This window comes from Pleurodeles waltl, chromosome 2_2, assembly GCF_031143425.1.
Source record: "Pleurodeles waltl isolate 20211129_DDA chromosome 2_2, aPleWal1.hap1.20221129, whole genome shotgun sequence".
NCBI lineage: Eukaryota > Metazoa > Chordata > Amphibia > Caudata > Salamandridae > Pleurodeles > Pleurodeles waltl.
Window position 1 is genome coordinate 947,943,391 of NC_090439.1, and position 15,188 is coordinate 947,958,578.

Sequence of the window (15,188 nt, forward strand, 5' to 3'; positions counted from 1 at the left end):
AATATTCCTCAAGAAGCTACTTTGCATGTCATAGAGACTGCCTTATATGAAGTATCACCAACTCTGTCTTCCCCTGCAGCTTTCATTCTACAGTGTGCGAGATTAGCCCTGACTGAAAATTTCTTTCTTTTTGAGGACCAATTTTACCATCAAATTCAAGGTACCTCCATGGGGAGCACTTTTGCTCCTAGTCTAGCATGTCTTTACATGTATGACTTTGAGAAGAAATACATATTGTTGCCAACAAATCCGTTTTTCAACTCTATAAGACTTTGGCGCCGGTATATAGACGATATTTTAATTCTTTGGCAAGGTCCCATTATGAAGGCAAAGGAACTAGTAACCTGGATCAATACCCTTGATCCCTTTTTGAAATTCACAGCCACAGTCTCTGACCATCAATTACCATTTTTAGATCTGATGATCTCTATAAACAATGGGAAACTTCAGACTAGTGTGTATCACAAACCCACGGATCGTAACTCGTTGCTTCTTTATCAGAGCCACCACTCTAAAGCCTTGCGGGATAATTTACCCTTTGGTCAATTTCTACGATTAAGACGGAATTGCAGTTTACTCACTGAATTTGATCGACAATCTGAATCTCTTCAAAAAAAACTTTGCGAACGGAATTATCCATCCAAGATCGTCAACCAAGCCCGTAAAAGAGCCAGGAATAACAATAGAGAAGCACTACTGATGCCCAGAGGACAGTGCCCCCAGGCTAGGTTGACTTGTGTGTCTACTTACACTCCATTGTCAAACTCCATTAAGAAGCTGATTAATAAGCGATGGTCCATCCTTACTAGTGGAGGCCACAACTTACCGAAACCTCTCTTCGCTTTCAGACGAACTGCCAACATCAGAGACTTAGTGGTACACACACGTCCACGTATCTCACACAATTCGTCCAATCAAACAACTCTATGGGACCTCCCACCTGTTGTGGGACATTATCCGTGTGGCCACTGTAATGTCTGTGGTCTCACCAAACATTTGAAACAACTTGATTTTGATTTGATTGGCCCATGGTATCTCAAAAAACATACCAACTGTAATACAAAAAATTGTATATACATGATCACCTGCCCTTGTGATCTTCGATACATTGGCATGACATCAAGACCTGTCAAGACTCGTATCAACGAACACAGAAGCAACATTAGGTGTAAGAAGCTCACCACTAAGTTAAGTGTTCATTTTTTGGAGGCACATCACTCTCCAGATGACCTATGGTGGGTGGTAATTGAAGCCCCATTTATTCGCCCTAATGATCCCAGAGCACTTTTTAGAATTGAACAAAAGTGGGTGTTTAAACTGGGGTCCCATATACGAGGTCTTAACGATGACATCCCTTGGACCTCTCTTTCTCCTTAGAGTTCTTTGTAGCTAACTGGTGTTACTCTCTATACTTCATTCTGATGTGACAGATCCAGTTTATAATGTGCCCTATCGAGATTATTCACACTACAATTTATAACTAAGACCCTTTCCAATATGGGCTTTGATGATCCTGAGACATATAGCCCAGTGTTTTAAGTCTCCGCTGGCCTTATTTTTATTTTCCAATATATATATCCCTTTCCGGGTCTTCGCCCAGGTTTTGCATTACATACATGAGCTCTAATAGCACTGACTATATAATATTTCTCTCTGGGCTTTTAATCAACATTGGCAATTAGTGGGTACTTTTCCCACCTTTCCCACTATTTTCTATTTATTTACTTCCTCTGTGTCCGAATTTAACAGTAATATATAGTGGTGATTTCATCTACTGTCTTCCACAGCGTTTTTAGGTCCTGAACTACAAGTGCTCATACACTTGTAGTCCCTCTTCGACCTTTGTTCCGCTTCGGATGTTTGTAGTCCTTTTTCTGTTTCGCGCAAAAAGACGCGCTGTGCACAGACGCGCGGAATCCTCTGGCGTCTATTTAAGAATCAGGAGTGCTCCCGACCCGGTTGTTGCCGGGCGGCAGTCTCCGTAGGATAGGTCCGAATGTAGGACCTGGTGACCGAGTATGTAAGTACAGGGCCTGACGCTCGATTAAGAACGTCAGGTCGTTTTCACTTGATACTGTTTTCTTAACTCTGTCACTATTTCCGGCGATACGGTTAGTGTGCTAACCTTTTTCTATATGAGCACTAGATAGAGATTATGCGTGATAATTATCCGACTTTCCACATTTGTTTTTTCTTTTATTAACTATTTATGTGCCTTCTTGGTCACAATCCTCCCCAAGGTTACGTTGAACAATAACAACAAATATACGGTTTCTTTGGGAGTCTTTCCAACATTATATTTGCTTGTGTTTGGTGTAGACTACATATTTGATTGTACATCTATTTCTGAGCACCCACAATGTTATCTGCAGCACTTGATTGCAGACATTTGATTCCTTTATGTTATCTTTGGACAGTCATCTGCCATTTACTTTTTTACCTTTATTCACAATCAGTGTCACTACGAGTCCTAGAGACGCCTTCCCCATGGAACCTGTTCTCAAGTAGGGGGTGGTAAGCATTTTTCTTTGTGGTATCCCATTCACTGCTATTAACCAAAATGTGGTTGCATCATTTCCTATCAGATTTTCTGCGTTACATTATAACAGTGACATTTGTTTTATTGCCTTTTGGCTTTTTCTTTTTTCTATGTGTTGCAGGGTACCTGTTTTACCAGTCAACCTGAGTAAGTGACTGGTTTCTATATATTTCTAAAGAGGTCTGTTATTTAGGTATATGGGTCCTGATGAAGCGTCAGTGGATCGGTATAGACCAATAGACGCGAAACATGTCGACCAAATCATAGAAGTGCCTTATAATTTTTAGGACACTCTAATTTTTGTTTATATATTTTTTGAAAGCCGTGTGAGCATAATCCTCAACTTTACTTTCAAAATTGTTTTTAACCTTGGTCTTCATCCTTACTATATTTGACCGATTAAATGATGAAGTTTATGGATGATTAACCAATTTTAAATCCCTCTTTTCCTCTTCGATGGTGACTTTTAGCACCTTTGTTGTGGACTTTTGAATTTTTTAGTCACTATCTCAGAACTCGGCAGAGAGCCCCCATTACGGGGTGCCCACTAGGCATTGCAGTGCCGGCCTAGTGAGGAGCGATTCCCGATGATGATGCCAGTCATCCTTAGTGATGCATGAGGGCTCGCGCTCCTGAGAGTACAGGTCTTTCCCTGCTTTCTTCTTCTTTTTCTTTGTGGAACAGTGAACAAATCATTTATAAGCATGTTCAAAACCATAGCCAGCCCCTTTAAAAAGCAGATATGTGGTAGCAAAATGTATTGAATCAATTATGCCTACTTTTACAACTGAATAAGGCAAAAATGTATTTGTTGAAGGGTTATGCTAAAATAAAGGCATGCCTGTAAAATTATTAACAGGAGCAAAACGACACTAGGGGAAATTGTCTGTAAATGCAAAATGAAAAGATGTTTTACTATTGAGAAGTTTGAAACATTTAAATATTTTTTACAGTATTTAAAATGTTCTGCAAGACAATGTTTCCAAAGGATATAAACAAAGAAGTTACGTAATGTAGCAATTGTAGATGCTGTGTTGGTGAATTGTAAGAACATGGAAATAGGTTGCCTGATAACTTTTCTTACTATAATCAATTGCAGTTGTCAAGTAAATAAATAGTAATGCTTTGTAATGATGTTTACAAAGCTATGTCTCTCTGATGAGCTCTACTAAGAACGAAACACGTGTGAGAGACTGCCTTCACTCATTCCAGGTTGGCTTGGACGGCATTACTCTAATCCAAAGCTGTAATTCTGTGCCTGTAGTGTGAATTTTCAGCTTGGCATGAATGGCACTAGCTAATCCTATGCTTAAAAACTTTTCTGTAAAATAGCAGCAGCATGGATGTCACTATGCTAATCCTATCCATAAAAACTGTAATAGAAAAAGAGCTACCCCTAGCTACATAGTATATATATATATATATATATATATATATATATATATATATATATATATATATAAATATATATGCACATATATACACATATAAATATATATATATATATATGTACACACATATATACACATATAAATATATATATATATATATATATACATACGCATATATACACATATAAATATGTATCTATATATATAGAGAGATATACATATATAGAGAGATATATATATATATTTATATATAAATAAATATATATATATATATATATATATATATATATATAATACATGTATGTATGTATATATATATATATATATATATATATAGATATATAAACACAGATACTCCAAATTGAAGCTCCATTGCAGGGACACGATACTCTAGGGGATGGAGAGCAGGCCGTGGAAGCACGCCAGGGGAAATAATAACAATCAACCATCACCGAGTCCTTGATCACTTAAAGGTTACATGTGTACACTGTGAATGTAAAGGCATGAACAACAGAAAACAGAGAAAGGACAAATGCATGTGAGTCAAACACCACTAGTGCAGACGCCATAGCGGAGTGGCCAAATACACGTAAAGGCAACAAGAATAATATTCATGATACTAAATAGTGAAGTATATTACAATTATCTGCGGATGGCCACACTTGTACCGTAACACAAAATATAATGGATGATGCTAAGGGCCCACATAATACTGGCTAAACAATACAAAAGCACAATTTATGTAAAGAGGCAATCTCGAATATGCAAAGACCATGCCCACGAGCCAATGCTCTCTTGCTCCCTAGTGGCACACATAATGAACGTCTCCCAATGTACAAAAATTAACAATGAAAGCAATGTGGCACCACCATGCGTCCCCTTTCAGATCTAGCTTCAAGAGCAAATTAAATGCAAAACAATGGAAAATATGATGAAGAACGGAAATGAAGAGGGGGACATGCAAAATATAAACAGCAAAAACCTTCAGAACACCCTCACGTGTTGCTGCAAGGACAAGAGAGGCAACCCTATTAGGGATGCTCAATATATACGACTGAAGGAAACCCCATTACTAATGTTGCAGAATGTGATAAGAGTTGGTCACATACAATCGAGCCTAAGTGGGCAAATCTCCAAAGGTTTGTGAATGATCGTCCCGCTTATTAGGTGGCAAACATATATACAGGAGAGGGAAATGTAACAAATAATTCTCAAAAACATACACCGGCTAATGAGAAACATTTGTAGTACTGGGATCTAGAACCTGAAAAAAGCCCACTGACTAAATGTGATAGGAAGTCACTCCCCAATGGGTAAGGCTGCCCCAATGTCAAAAAGGAATACCATATGACATCCATCTCCCATTCCCATGGAAACCCACTCCCTGGGCATGCGGGAAAATCCCATCTAGGAAAACCATGAAAAACAAAAACAAAGTCCTATCTGAAGAAGGTGTAGAACCACGTGTTATTGAGAAACGAGTAGGGAAACTCCTTCAAGGACTCCACAGCAATTAAGGGTGCCTCTCGCTTTCCTCCTCTAAAAACACAAACACAACAGAACATGACATGGTTTAAAAGCAGTACTCAGGAAAACTGTCCTGTACAGATCCCCTCCAATGGGACACCAATGGACTAAGCAAAATGTCTCCCCAAAATACATAACAGCATGGATGTTACCCTCAATACTTAACTTTTATTTCAGTGTATGCTAAGTTCCTCTTAGAGGTTAAGGCCCCAGGACTCATAGTTTTGAGATCGATAATCAGTTGGGTCTCCCTCTATCTCATCCTCAGAATGTGATTTCAACCCTTGGAGTTATGTGTCACTTGTTCTACTGCAAAGTACCTTAACTTTGACTGGTCTCCATTGTGTTTTTTCTGGAAATGTCTGGCAGCTGGGTATCTGGTATCCCAAAGGTCTATGGCCCTGAAATGTTCCATAACTCTTTTTTAACCAGACAAATAGTGCTGCCTATGTCCCCAAGGGAACAGGGACTTGCCAGGATGTAAATTACAAATTGGGAATTGCATGTGAGAAAGTATTTGATCTTACGTGTTTCCCCCCAGGGGTGTCAAATTTCTTAACAGACTGTCTGTTTTAGCAAGCCTTGCATCTACCACATGGAAAGAAACCTTGCAGGCCAAGATCTTTTAAACCCTTAGTTAGGGTGACATCACTATGGACAAGGCAATCGCTAACAGTTTTGGATCTACAGAAAGTAATCAGGGTTCTTCATTAAATATATTTTCCAATAATGGGGTCACTTTTGAGGATATCACGAAGGCTGGTCAATGTGTTTCTGACCGATTTGGAGTTGCCGTTGTATGAGAGTATAACTCTCTTGGCCATTTCAGTTTGTTTGGTGACTTCGTTATCAAATAGAATGGTTTCTCTATTGAGCTGGGATATCATTTTGATGGCCTTCTTGAGGACCCATAAGAGATATCTGATTCTTTATAACAAGCCAATGCAGTCTCTTATTCCTCTCTTAAATGATTCTTCTGTGCTACATTTCCTCTTGGTCCTGAGGACTTCTTCGTATGGAATACTCCACTTAAGGTTTTCTGGGTGGCCATTTTGAGCATGGAGATGGCTGTTTCCATCTGTTGGTTTCCCATGTCAGAGTGTCCTGATACAATAAATATTCAATCTTACTGTTACTGATGGTACGTGAAGAAGACAAATTAAGGGAGTTATTTTTTAGTTTGCCTACAAACTCACTGGCACTGCTCTCAAACCCCTTCCAAATAGTGAAGAGGTGATCAAAGTACCTGAGGCATAGGATCACCTGATCCAGATCTTTGGTCAAATTATCATCACCTAATAGGTCTCACTCTCAAAAAATGTTTACATGCAGCAATCCTTGTCTCCTCATTAATGATGGTTTATAGAGATTTAGGGGCATATTTATACTCCGTTTGCGCCGAATTTGCGTCGTTTTTTTCGACGCAAATTCGATGCAAAACTAACTCCATATTTATACTTTGGCGTTAGATGCGTCTAGCGCCAAAGTTCATGGAGTTAGCGTCATTTTTTTGCGTGAACACCTTCCTTGCGTTAATGATATGCAAGGTAGGCGTTCCCGTCTTAAAAAATGACTGCGATGCATACGCGTCGTATTTATACTCCCGGGCAAAAATGATGCCCGGGAGTGGGCGGGTCTAAAAAACCTGCATTTGCGCCGGATTTTAGCGCCTGGGTCAGGGCAGGCGTTAAGGGACCTGTGGGCTCAGAATGAGCCCAGAGGTGCCCTCCCCTGCCCCCAGGGACACCCCCTGCCACCCTTGCCCACCCCAGGAGGACACCCAAGGATGGAGGGACCCACCCCAGGGACATTAAGGTAAGTCCAGGTAAGTGTTTTTTTTTTTTTTTTTTTTGTGGCATAGGGGGGCCTGATTTGTGCCCCCCTACATGCCACTATGCCCAATGACCATGCCCAGGGGACAGAAGTCCCCTGGGCATGGCCATTGGGCAAGGGGGCATGACTCCTGTCTTTGCTAAGACAGGAGTCATTTCAATGGGGGATGGGCGTCGTAAAAAAATGACGCAAATCGGGTTGTGGCGATTTTTTTGCCTCAGCCTGACTTGCACCATTTGTGGACGCCCATATGCAATTTTCCCACTACGGCGGCGCTGCCTGGTGTACGTCGTTTTTTTTAACGCACACCAGACAGCGCCGGCGGCTAACGCCGGCTAACGTCATTGAATAAATACTGCGCCCGCATGGCACTTCAGAATGGCGTTAGCCGGCGCTCATTTTTTTGGCGCAAAACTGCGTTAGCGCAGTTTTGCGTCAAAAAGTATAAATATGGGCCTTAACATCTAATGTTATGAAGAAGAAATCAGTTTCACAAGATACATCAGTAATTTTTCTGAAGAAGTCCTGGGTATCTATTACATATGAAGGGAGACTAAACACACACTCTTTCAATACTCCATCCACATATATGGATACATTCTCAGCAGCACTCTCCCAGAGCACACAATGGGTCAACCTGGAGGATTTTCTGTGTATGTGCGTATTTTCAGCATGAGTTAAAAAGTGGGGAGTTTGGGAAATTCTTTTCTTTAGAAACAGGACTCCTCCCAACACAGTAACCACTTGTCTTTCCAGCCTGATAATTTGTCCCACAATGTTGTGATGTTTTCAGCATATGCATTTCTATCCACCACTTCATAAAACAATTTGTTGTTAAGTTGTCTCATCGCTTCCTGAAAACAGTTTTCTCTCAAACATGATACATGAAATCCCATCAGAATAAAATCACCTTAGAACACACCACAATTACTAAAATTATTATGGTACCATCAACAAATGATTTATACTGTGACTAAAATTTGTTATCACACTTTATACATTCTCCTTTTTGTTACCCTCAAAATCTGCCATCCACTACAGTGCATTTCAAAGGGTGCTGCCATGTATATTAGTCTCAAGATAGCTGCCAGCACTTCCTGGTTAAAGTACTGACAGCTAATCATATCCCACTATGAGTTCATGTGCTTTGGCTCCGCCCAGATATACAAATTTTGATTTCATTTAATTTCTCTTAAACTACTGAACGGGTTTATACCAAATAAAAAATGCACGATTTGCTGAACTCAATCTAGCTTTCTGCCAAATTTTGTGAATTTCTGTTCCCGAAACTTTTCATGTGCACCAAGAATCACTGGCATACTTTTCCTGGAATATTGTCTGAAGATTCATCAAACTACGCCAAAGATATAGGCAAGTCAAAAAATGCTTTTCCTATGGAAACATGGTGCTAACTATAACTACTTACTGGCAACTGCCAGTAGGTTTTATATATACATACATATATATATATATATATATATATATATATATATATATATATATACATACATATATATATATATATATACAAATATATATATATATATATATATATATATATATATATGCACACACAATTTATAAGACTGATATGTCAGGCATTGTAACTCTCCTGTGTCCTGTAATGGCTGCCAGCCACATTTTTTCTATGTTGCTGGCAGCCAACCAGAGCTCATGCTTCTGCCGGAGTCCGACTCCCGCCGGAGCAAGATGGTTCAAGAGAAATAAAGTTCCCTGGGCCAATATGAAACATTCATTTTTTTACTTTGTCCTCCAACAAGAATCTCTCAAGCCTCTTGTGGACCCAAGCACCCAGATATACATTATTTTTTAACCTTAATTTCTCAAACACTACTGAATGGATTTACACCAAATCACAAAAAGCACAATCTGTGTACCAAGATCTAGCTTCCTGGCAAATTTGTGTAGTTCAGTTCAGCACTTTTTGCTGTAGCTATTCCTAAGGAAGTCTATAGAAAATGCAGAAGGAATTTGTGTTTTTTACGAGCCCCCTTTTCGATGGGCTACTGCATGATGGATTACCCCAAAAACTTTCCATGCACAAACTAGTGGTAGACTAGCACTTTTTTGGAATGTTTTGTGAAGATTTATCAAACAGGGCCAAAGTTATTAGTTATTCGCAACACAAACAACGCTTTCCTGACTATAACTACCCAATGGCGATACACACACACACATTTATGAGGACTTAAAATAGAACCATTAGTGCCAAAGAAAACACATCAGAAACCTGTGAGATTTCTCTTACAAGAATATATTACAAACAGTTAAACACAGGCCATTTAAAAAACAAAACAAAAAAAAAAAGGTTACACTAGCTCGGAATGTGTGAAACCATACAGAGAGAGTCTAACTTTTTTCTAATCACCTAAGGTGTGCAAAAAATGTTCTTTCAGCTTTTCAGTGTAGGCCAGAAAACTAGACCATGCGTGTCTAAAATTGAAAACATATTAATTTTTTTGTTTTTTTTACATCTTATGAGAAGAAACAGAGGCCCTCATTCTGACCCTGGCGGTCGGCGGAGAGACGGCGGTCGGACCGCGAACAGACCGGCGGTTTTAAAAATGGCATTCTGACCGCGGCGGTCCCCGCCGCGACCGACCGCCACTTCTCCACTCCGACCGCCACGGCGGTCATGACCACGGGGCTGGAGTTTGCGCACTCCGGCCCGGCGGTCGTCCCAAGACCGCCAAGGGTATTATGACCCTGCCTACCGCCGCGGTTTCTTGCGGGCGGGAACCGCCGTGCGAACCATGGCGGTAAGCACTATCGGGGCCAGGGAATTCCTTCCCTGGCACTGATAGGGGTCTCCCCCACCCCCCACTACCCTCCCGACTCTTCCCCCCACACCCTCCACCCCCCTGCCACCCCCCAGAGGTGGTACGAACCCCCTCCCCACCCCCACCCCGACATGCACATACATGCACCCCGACATGCACACACCCCCAACATGCACATATACAAACCCCCTACACACACATACACAACGGGGACACATACCCGCACACATACATGCAGACATGCGCACCTGCCGAACAGCACACATTACCCATAGACACAGCAGCACCCCCCGCCCACATACACGCACTCACACACCCCCTCTACACACTCACACGCACACCCCCATGCACGCCCACATCACACAACACCCCCCCACCCCCTCCCCTCACGGACGGTCAACTTACCTTGTGCGTTGGTCCTCCGGGAGGCGACGGGAGCCATGGGGAGGTGACCGCCAACAGAAGACCGCCAACAGAAGACCGCCACACAGAAATGTGGGTCGTAATTCTGTGGGCGGTGTTCTGCTGGCGTGGCGGTGGAGGTTGACCAGTCTCCACTTTCCCGCCGACCGCCAGTGTGGCTGCTGGCGGTTTTCCGGCGGAACGCTCCCAGCGGTCAGAATGCGCACAGCGGCATACCGCCGCGGTCGGCGGTCTTCACCGCGGCGGTAACTCGGCGGTCTTGCGAAAAGACCGCCAAGGTCAGAATGAGGGCCAGAGTGTTCATTTAACAATTAGGGAAGGACCTTAAAAGTATGGTACCTACAGTAGACACAGTATGTAATCTTGGAAAGCACTAGATGTTTTAAGTAGTTATTGGTCCTAAAGAAGGTGGGATAATGGTCAAAAAAGCCATCAAAATGGTGTGACACAGTAACCTTTCCAGGCACCTTGATTGTATACAGATGTGTTATGTTTCTTTTGACTAAATGTTTTATTGATGTGTGTAGGTCAATTAGTCATAAAACAAAGTAAATGTTGCTAGTTTTTTTATGTGCATTCCATTAAATATTAATTTGTGAGCTTTTAAACTTCGTGGTTGGAGCATGATTGTTTGAGTTTGATACTGAAACTGCATTTGTTGCTCTTAAGTTTGATAATTAATCATCCACATGGCTAATATTTGCATAGTTTTGGTTGAACCCTATCCCTGTGCCTTTGTAAAAGTGGTCGGTCTCCAAATTTTTACATTAACGATGACATTTACCTCTCTGCAAACATTCCAATAACCAATTAACCAGATTTCGCTAGAAGAAAGCATTTGAAGAAAGCATCTGAACCCCAGTTGTTATAGACCTTTTTTTAGCATTCGGCATTCTCCACTAAGATGTGGTGGACATGTGCTAACTGTGCAAGCTCAGAGACTGACAAATTATTTCGCTATTACACATGGCAAAAGGCTAATATGATGTCTGTTGTCTTGGTGAGTGAGTCAGTGCCATTCGAAGGTTATTGTGAAAGAAAGAAGCACCAAAATATGCACGTTGATCCCATTGCAATGGGGAAACTCGTAATAGGTCTTTTTCGTTGCACACGTTCAATTTTTACCCCGCGGGTATCGTAGTAAACAGGTGCTATCAATACTGCCTGTTACTCCAAGGCAGTCCTTATTAAAGACTAAGACCCATATTTATACTTTTTGACGCAAAACTGCGCTAACGAAGTTTTGCGTCAAAAAAATTAGCGCCGGCTAACGCCATTCTGAAGCGCCATGCGGGCGCTGTATTTAATCAATGACGTTAGCCGGCGTTAGCCGCCGGCGCTGCCTGGTGTGCGTGGAAAAAAACGACGTACACCAGGCAGCGCCGGCGTAGGGGGATATGGAGCTTGGGCGCCAAAAAATGGGGCAAGTCAGGCTGAGGCAAATTTTTCGCCTCAACCCGATTTGCGCCATTTTTTTCGACTCCCAACCCCCATAGAAATGACTCCTGTCTTAGCAAAGACAGGAGTCATGCCCCCTTGCCCAATGGCCATGCCCAGGGGACTTCTGTCCCCTGGGCATGGTCATTGGGCATAGTGCCATGTAGGGGGGCACAAATCAGGCCCCCCTATGCCACAAAAAAAAGTTTTAAAAAAACTTACCGGAACTTACCTTAATGTCCCTGGGATGGGTCCCTCCAGCCTTGGGTGTCCTCCTGGGGTGGGCAAGGGTGACAGGGGGTGTTCCTGGGGGCATGGGAGGGCACCTCTGGGCTCCTTCCGAGCCCACAGGTCCCTTAACGCCTGCCTTGTCCAGGCGCAAAAAAACAGCGCAAAAGCGGCCGTACGTCATTTTTTTTGACCCGCCCACTCCCGGGCGTTAATTTTGCCCGGGACTGTAAATACGGCGCACATGCCTCGGAGTCACTTTTTTAGACGGGAACGCCTACCTTGCATACCATTAACGCAAAGTAGGTGACCACGCTAAAAAATGACGCAAACTCCATGGACTTTGGCGCTAGACGCGTCTAACGCCAAAGTATGAATATGGAGTTCGTTTTGCGTCGGAATTGCGTAAAAAAAAACGACGCAATTCCGGCGCAAACAGAGTGTAAATATGCCCGTAAGGCCCGTATTTACACATTTTTTAGCGCCGCATTTGCGCCATTTTTTTACTCAAAAGCGGTGGAAAGTTACAAAATACAATTATATTTTGTAAGTTTGCGCCGCTTTTGAGGCAAAAAATTACGCAAATGCGGCACTAAAAAAACTATAAATACGGGCCTTAGTCCCTGATTACTGTTTGCTCGTTGGCCGTGCCTGAGAGCGCCACATCGCAGGAATCGGAATTTATCAAATGCAATAAATAGCACCCACTTACGAATATTGGCCGAAAACTGTGACATGGCACAAAAATACCCAGGTCCTAATATCCAGCTGGCATTTCCCCCCTAGAGCTTAGCATACATCGCAGTTGCAGTGAATCGGGACGAAAACAACCGAACTCTCAGTTTTTAACTTCACTTGATTTCTGCAAATGTACTGATTGAAGGTAGGACCCGAACGGTTTTTAAAGAAACATTCAAAGTAAATGCCCTTTATAGACAGAAGGGAATCTGCCCGTTCCTATTTTCAGCTCCAAGACGTTGCTACTGCCCTTTGCAACATTCAATATTATTTCGTTAAAAAGTGCACTTTTCCAAGGTTCGGCAAGCACAAAATATGAATAGGCCTCTCAGATATTATGACATACTCTACTTCAGATGCAAGTTTCTCCAACTTATGCCCCTCCAGGGTCTCGTTCTAGGACGCAGCAAGTGGACTTGGACGCATTGCTTTCCATCACAATCCTTTTAGGGAACAGTTGATTGAGGAGCGCATTACCTACAAGCCTATGTGTGATCTATCTGACAAAACCTCAGTTGCCACGTTCTGTTCTTCTATTTCAGTGAAATTTAGTATACCAGGCACTTTTCTTATTTACGTCCACTTTTCTTGTCTACTTCTTTATTAAGTTGCCAAGCTTAATTACGTACATAAAAAAATGCCAAACTGACAGAAATGGCTTTTAACAGACCTGTTTGTTTGTTGGCTGGAACCTCTATGCAGTAGAGTTCAGTAAATTCTACCACTTTCCTCGCCCCTGTGCATAGTTATTTGTACACACATGTAACTGTAAATCGATTAATGATCAGCAGTAATAGTTCTAAATAGTGTTGCGATTATTAAAAGAAATAGTGGTGAAAAGTCTGAAGAAACCACGCCATGTTATGCATTTTATTTTCACTTTTGGCAAACACATGTAGACACCATGAGAAATTAATACAATACTTTGTATTCAACATTTACACCCACTATTCATTGTCAATATGTAAGTCACACCTATCTTAATCTTACTAAACATGCAAATTAAATCTACATGGAGTACTATTACGGTTCTTTTCTCACTCAACCCATCTCAACGTTTCACTTAATTGTCTGCGTACCCATCTAAACTCTGCATGTGTACAATTGCTGTTATTTAAAGCATTTCAGGGCAAAATACTGTTGATCATTTTCTAATGAATATTTATATAAAGAAATATGTAATCCCATTTCTATATTTGTTGCATTCTATTTATATAAAACAACCCGTATTAATAAAAATATTGTAGGTTGTACATCCTTATGTTTAAAAAGTATAAACCGAGAACCACAACGGCATTTGCAAGGGTAAGTATAGCTTAGAAGTGCAAACAAGCCTTTTTACAAGTGGAAACTCTCTTTTGCAATTCACATGTGCCTGTAAAAAGATTTTTTGCTTAGCAATTTTTATGTATTGCTCCAAGAGGTGACTGGCCTAGATGTTTTTGCATACCCCAAAACATATTTGCTGGTCAGTGGTCACTAAACTTTGTCAGCCCCATTTTAATCCTGTCAAGAGTATGACAGTTACTCTTCTCAATGGCAGGATTAAAAGTGATTGACCTGTAAGTGAAAGAGTTTCACTTACACGTACATTTTCCCACATAAGATAAAAAGAATGCACCCAAAAGTAAAATAAAAAATACATGCTCAGTTATCAATAAATTACGCATGAGTATACCATCTATAAATTCATATGCCGAAATTCACAACGGTGCTCAACATTACAGAAATATTAACTCAAGGAATGACTCTGACGTGAGGATGTTGATTTCTAGAGATTTTAAGAATTGATTTCCCTGGGCATTAAATGTTTTGCGGCTCATGCCCCATTCACACCAATTGATTGAAATCTATTCCTGTTCTTGTTAGTAAATAAATACGATAGTGACTGATATGGATTCACTGGTTGTCAAATCATACTCTGAAACAGAGCAAAATGTTCCAAATCAAACTAAAACAGTACACTGCTGTTATGTTGACGTTTCAACCCCATACAATTACTTATAGATGGTCATCATCAGGACGAAGAAAGATGAATGGAATGTTGGAGTGTAGTTTTATAATTAAAATTAACATCAAATGTTTACGAATTAATGCATAATGATGCCGCATAGAAATTATATTAATGTGCTTTTATTAAATGTATGTTTGAAATGTGCCCACAGGGAGTGGCCAGCAATGTATACAATGAAAATTGAAACTGACTAATAATGAAATATTAATGTACTAATGTATGATTTGTATTAGTATCAAGAGTTATATGTTAAGGTT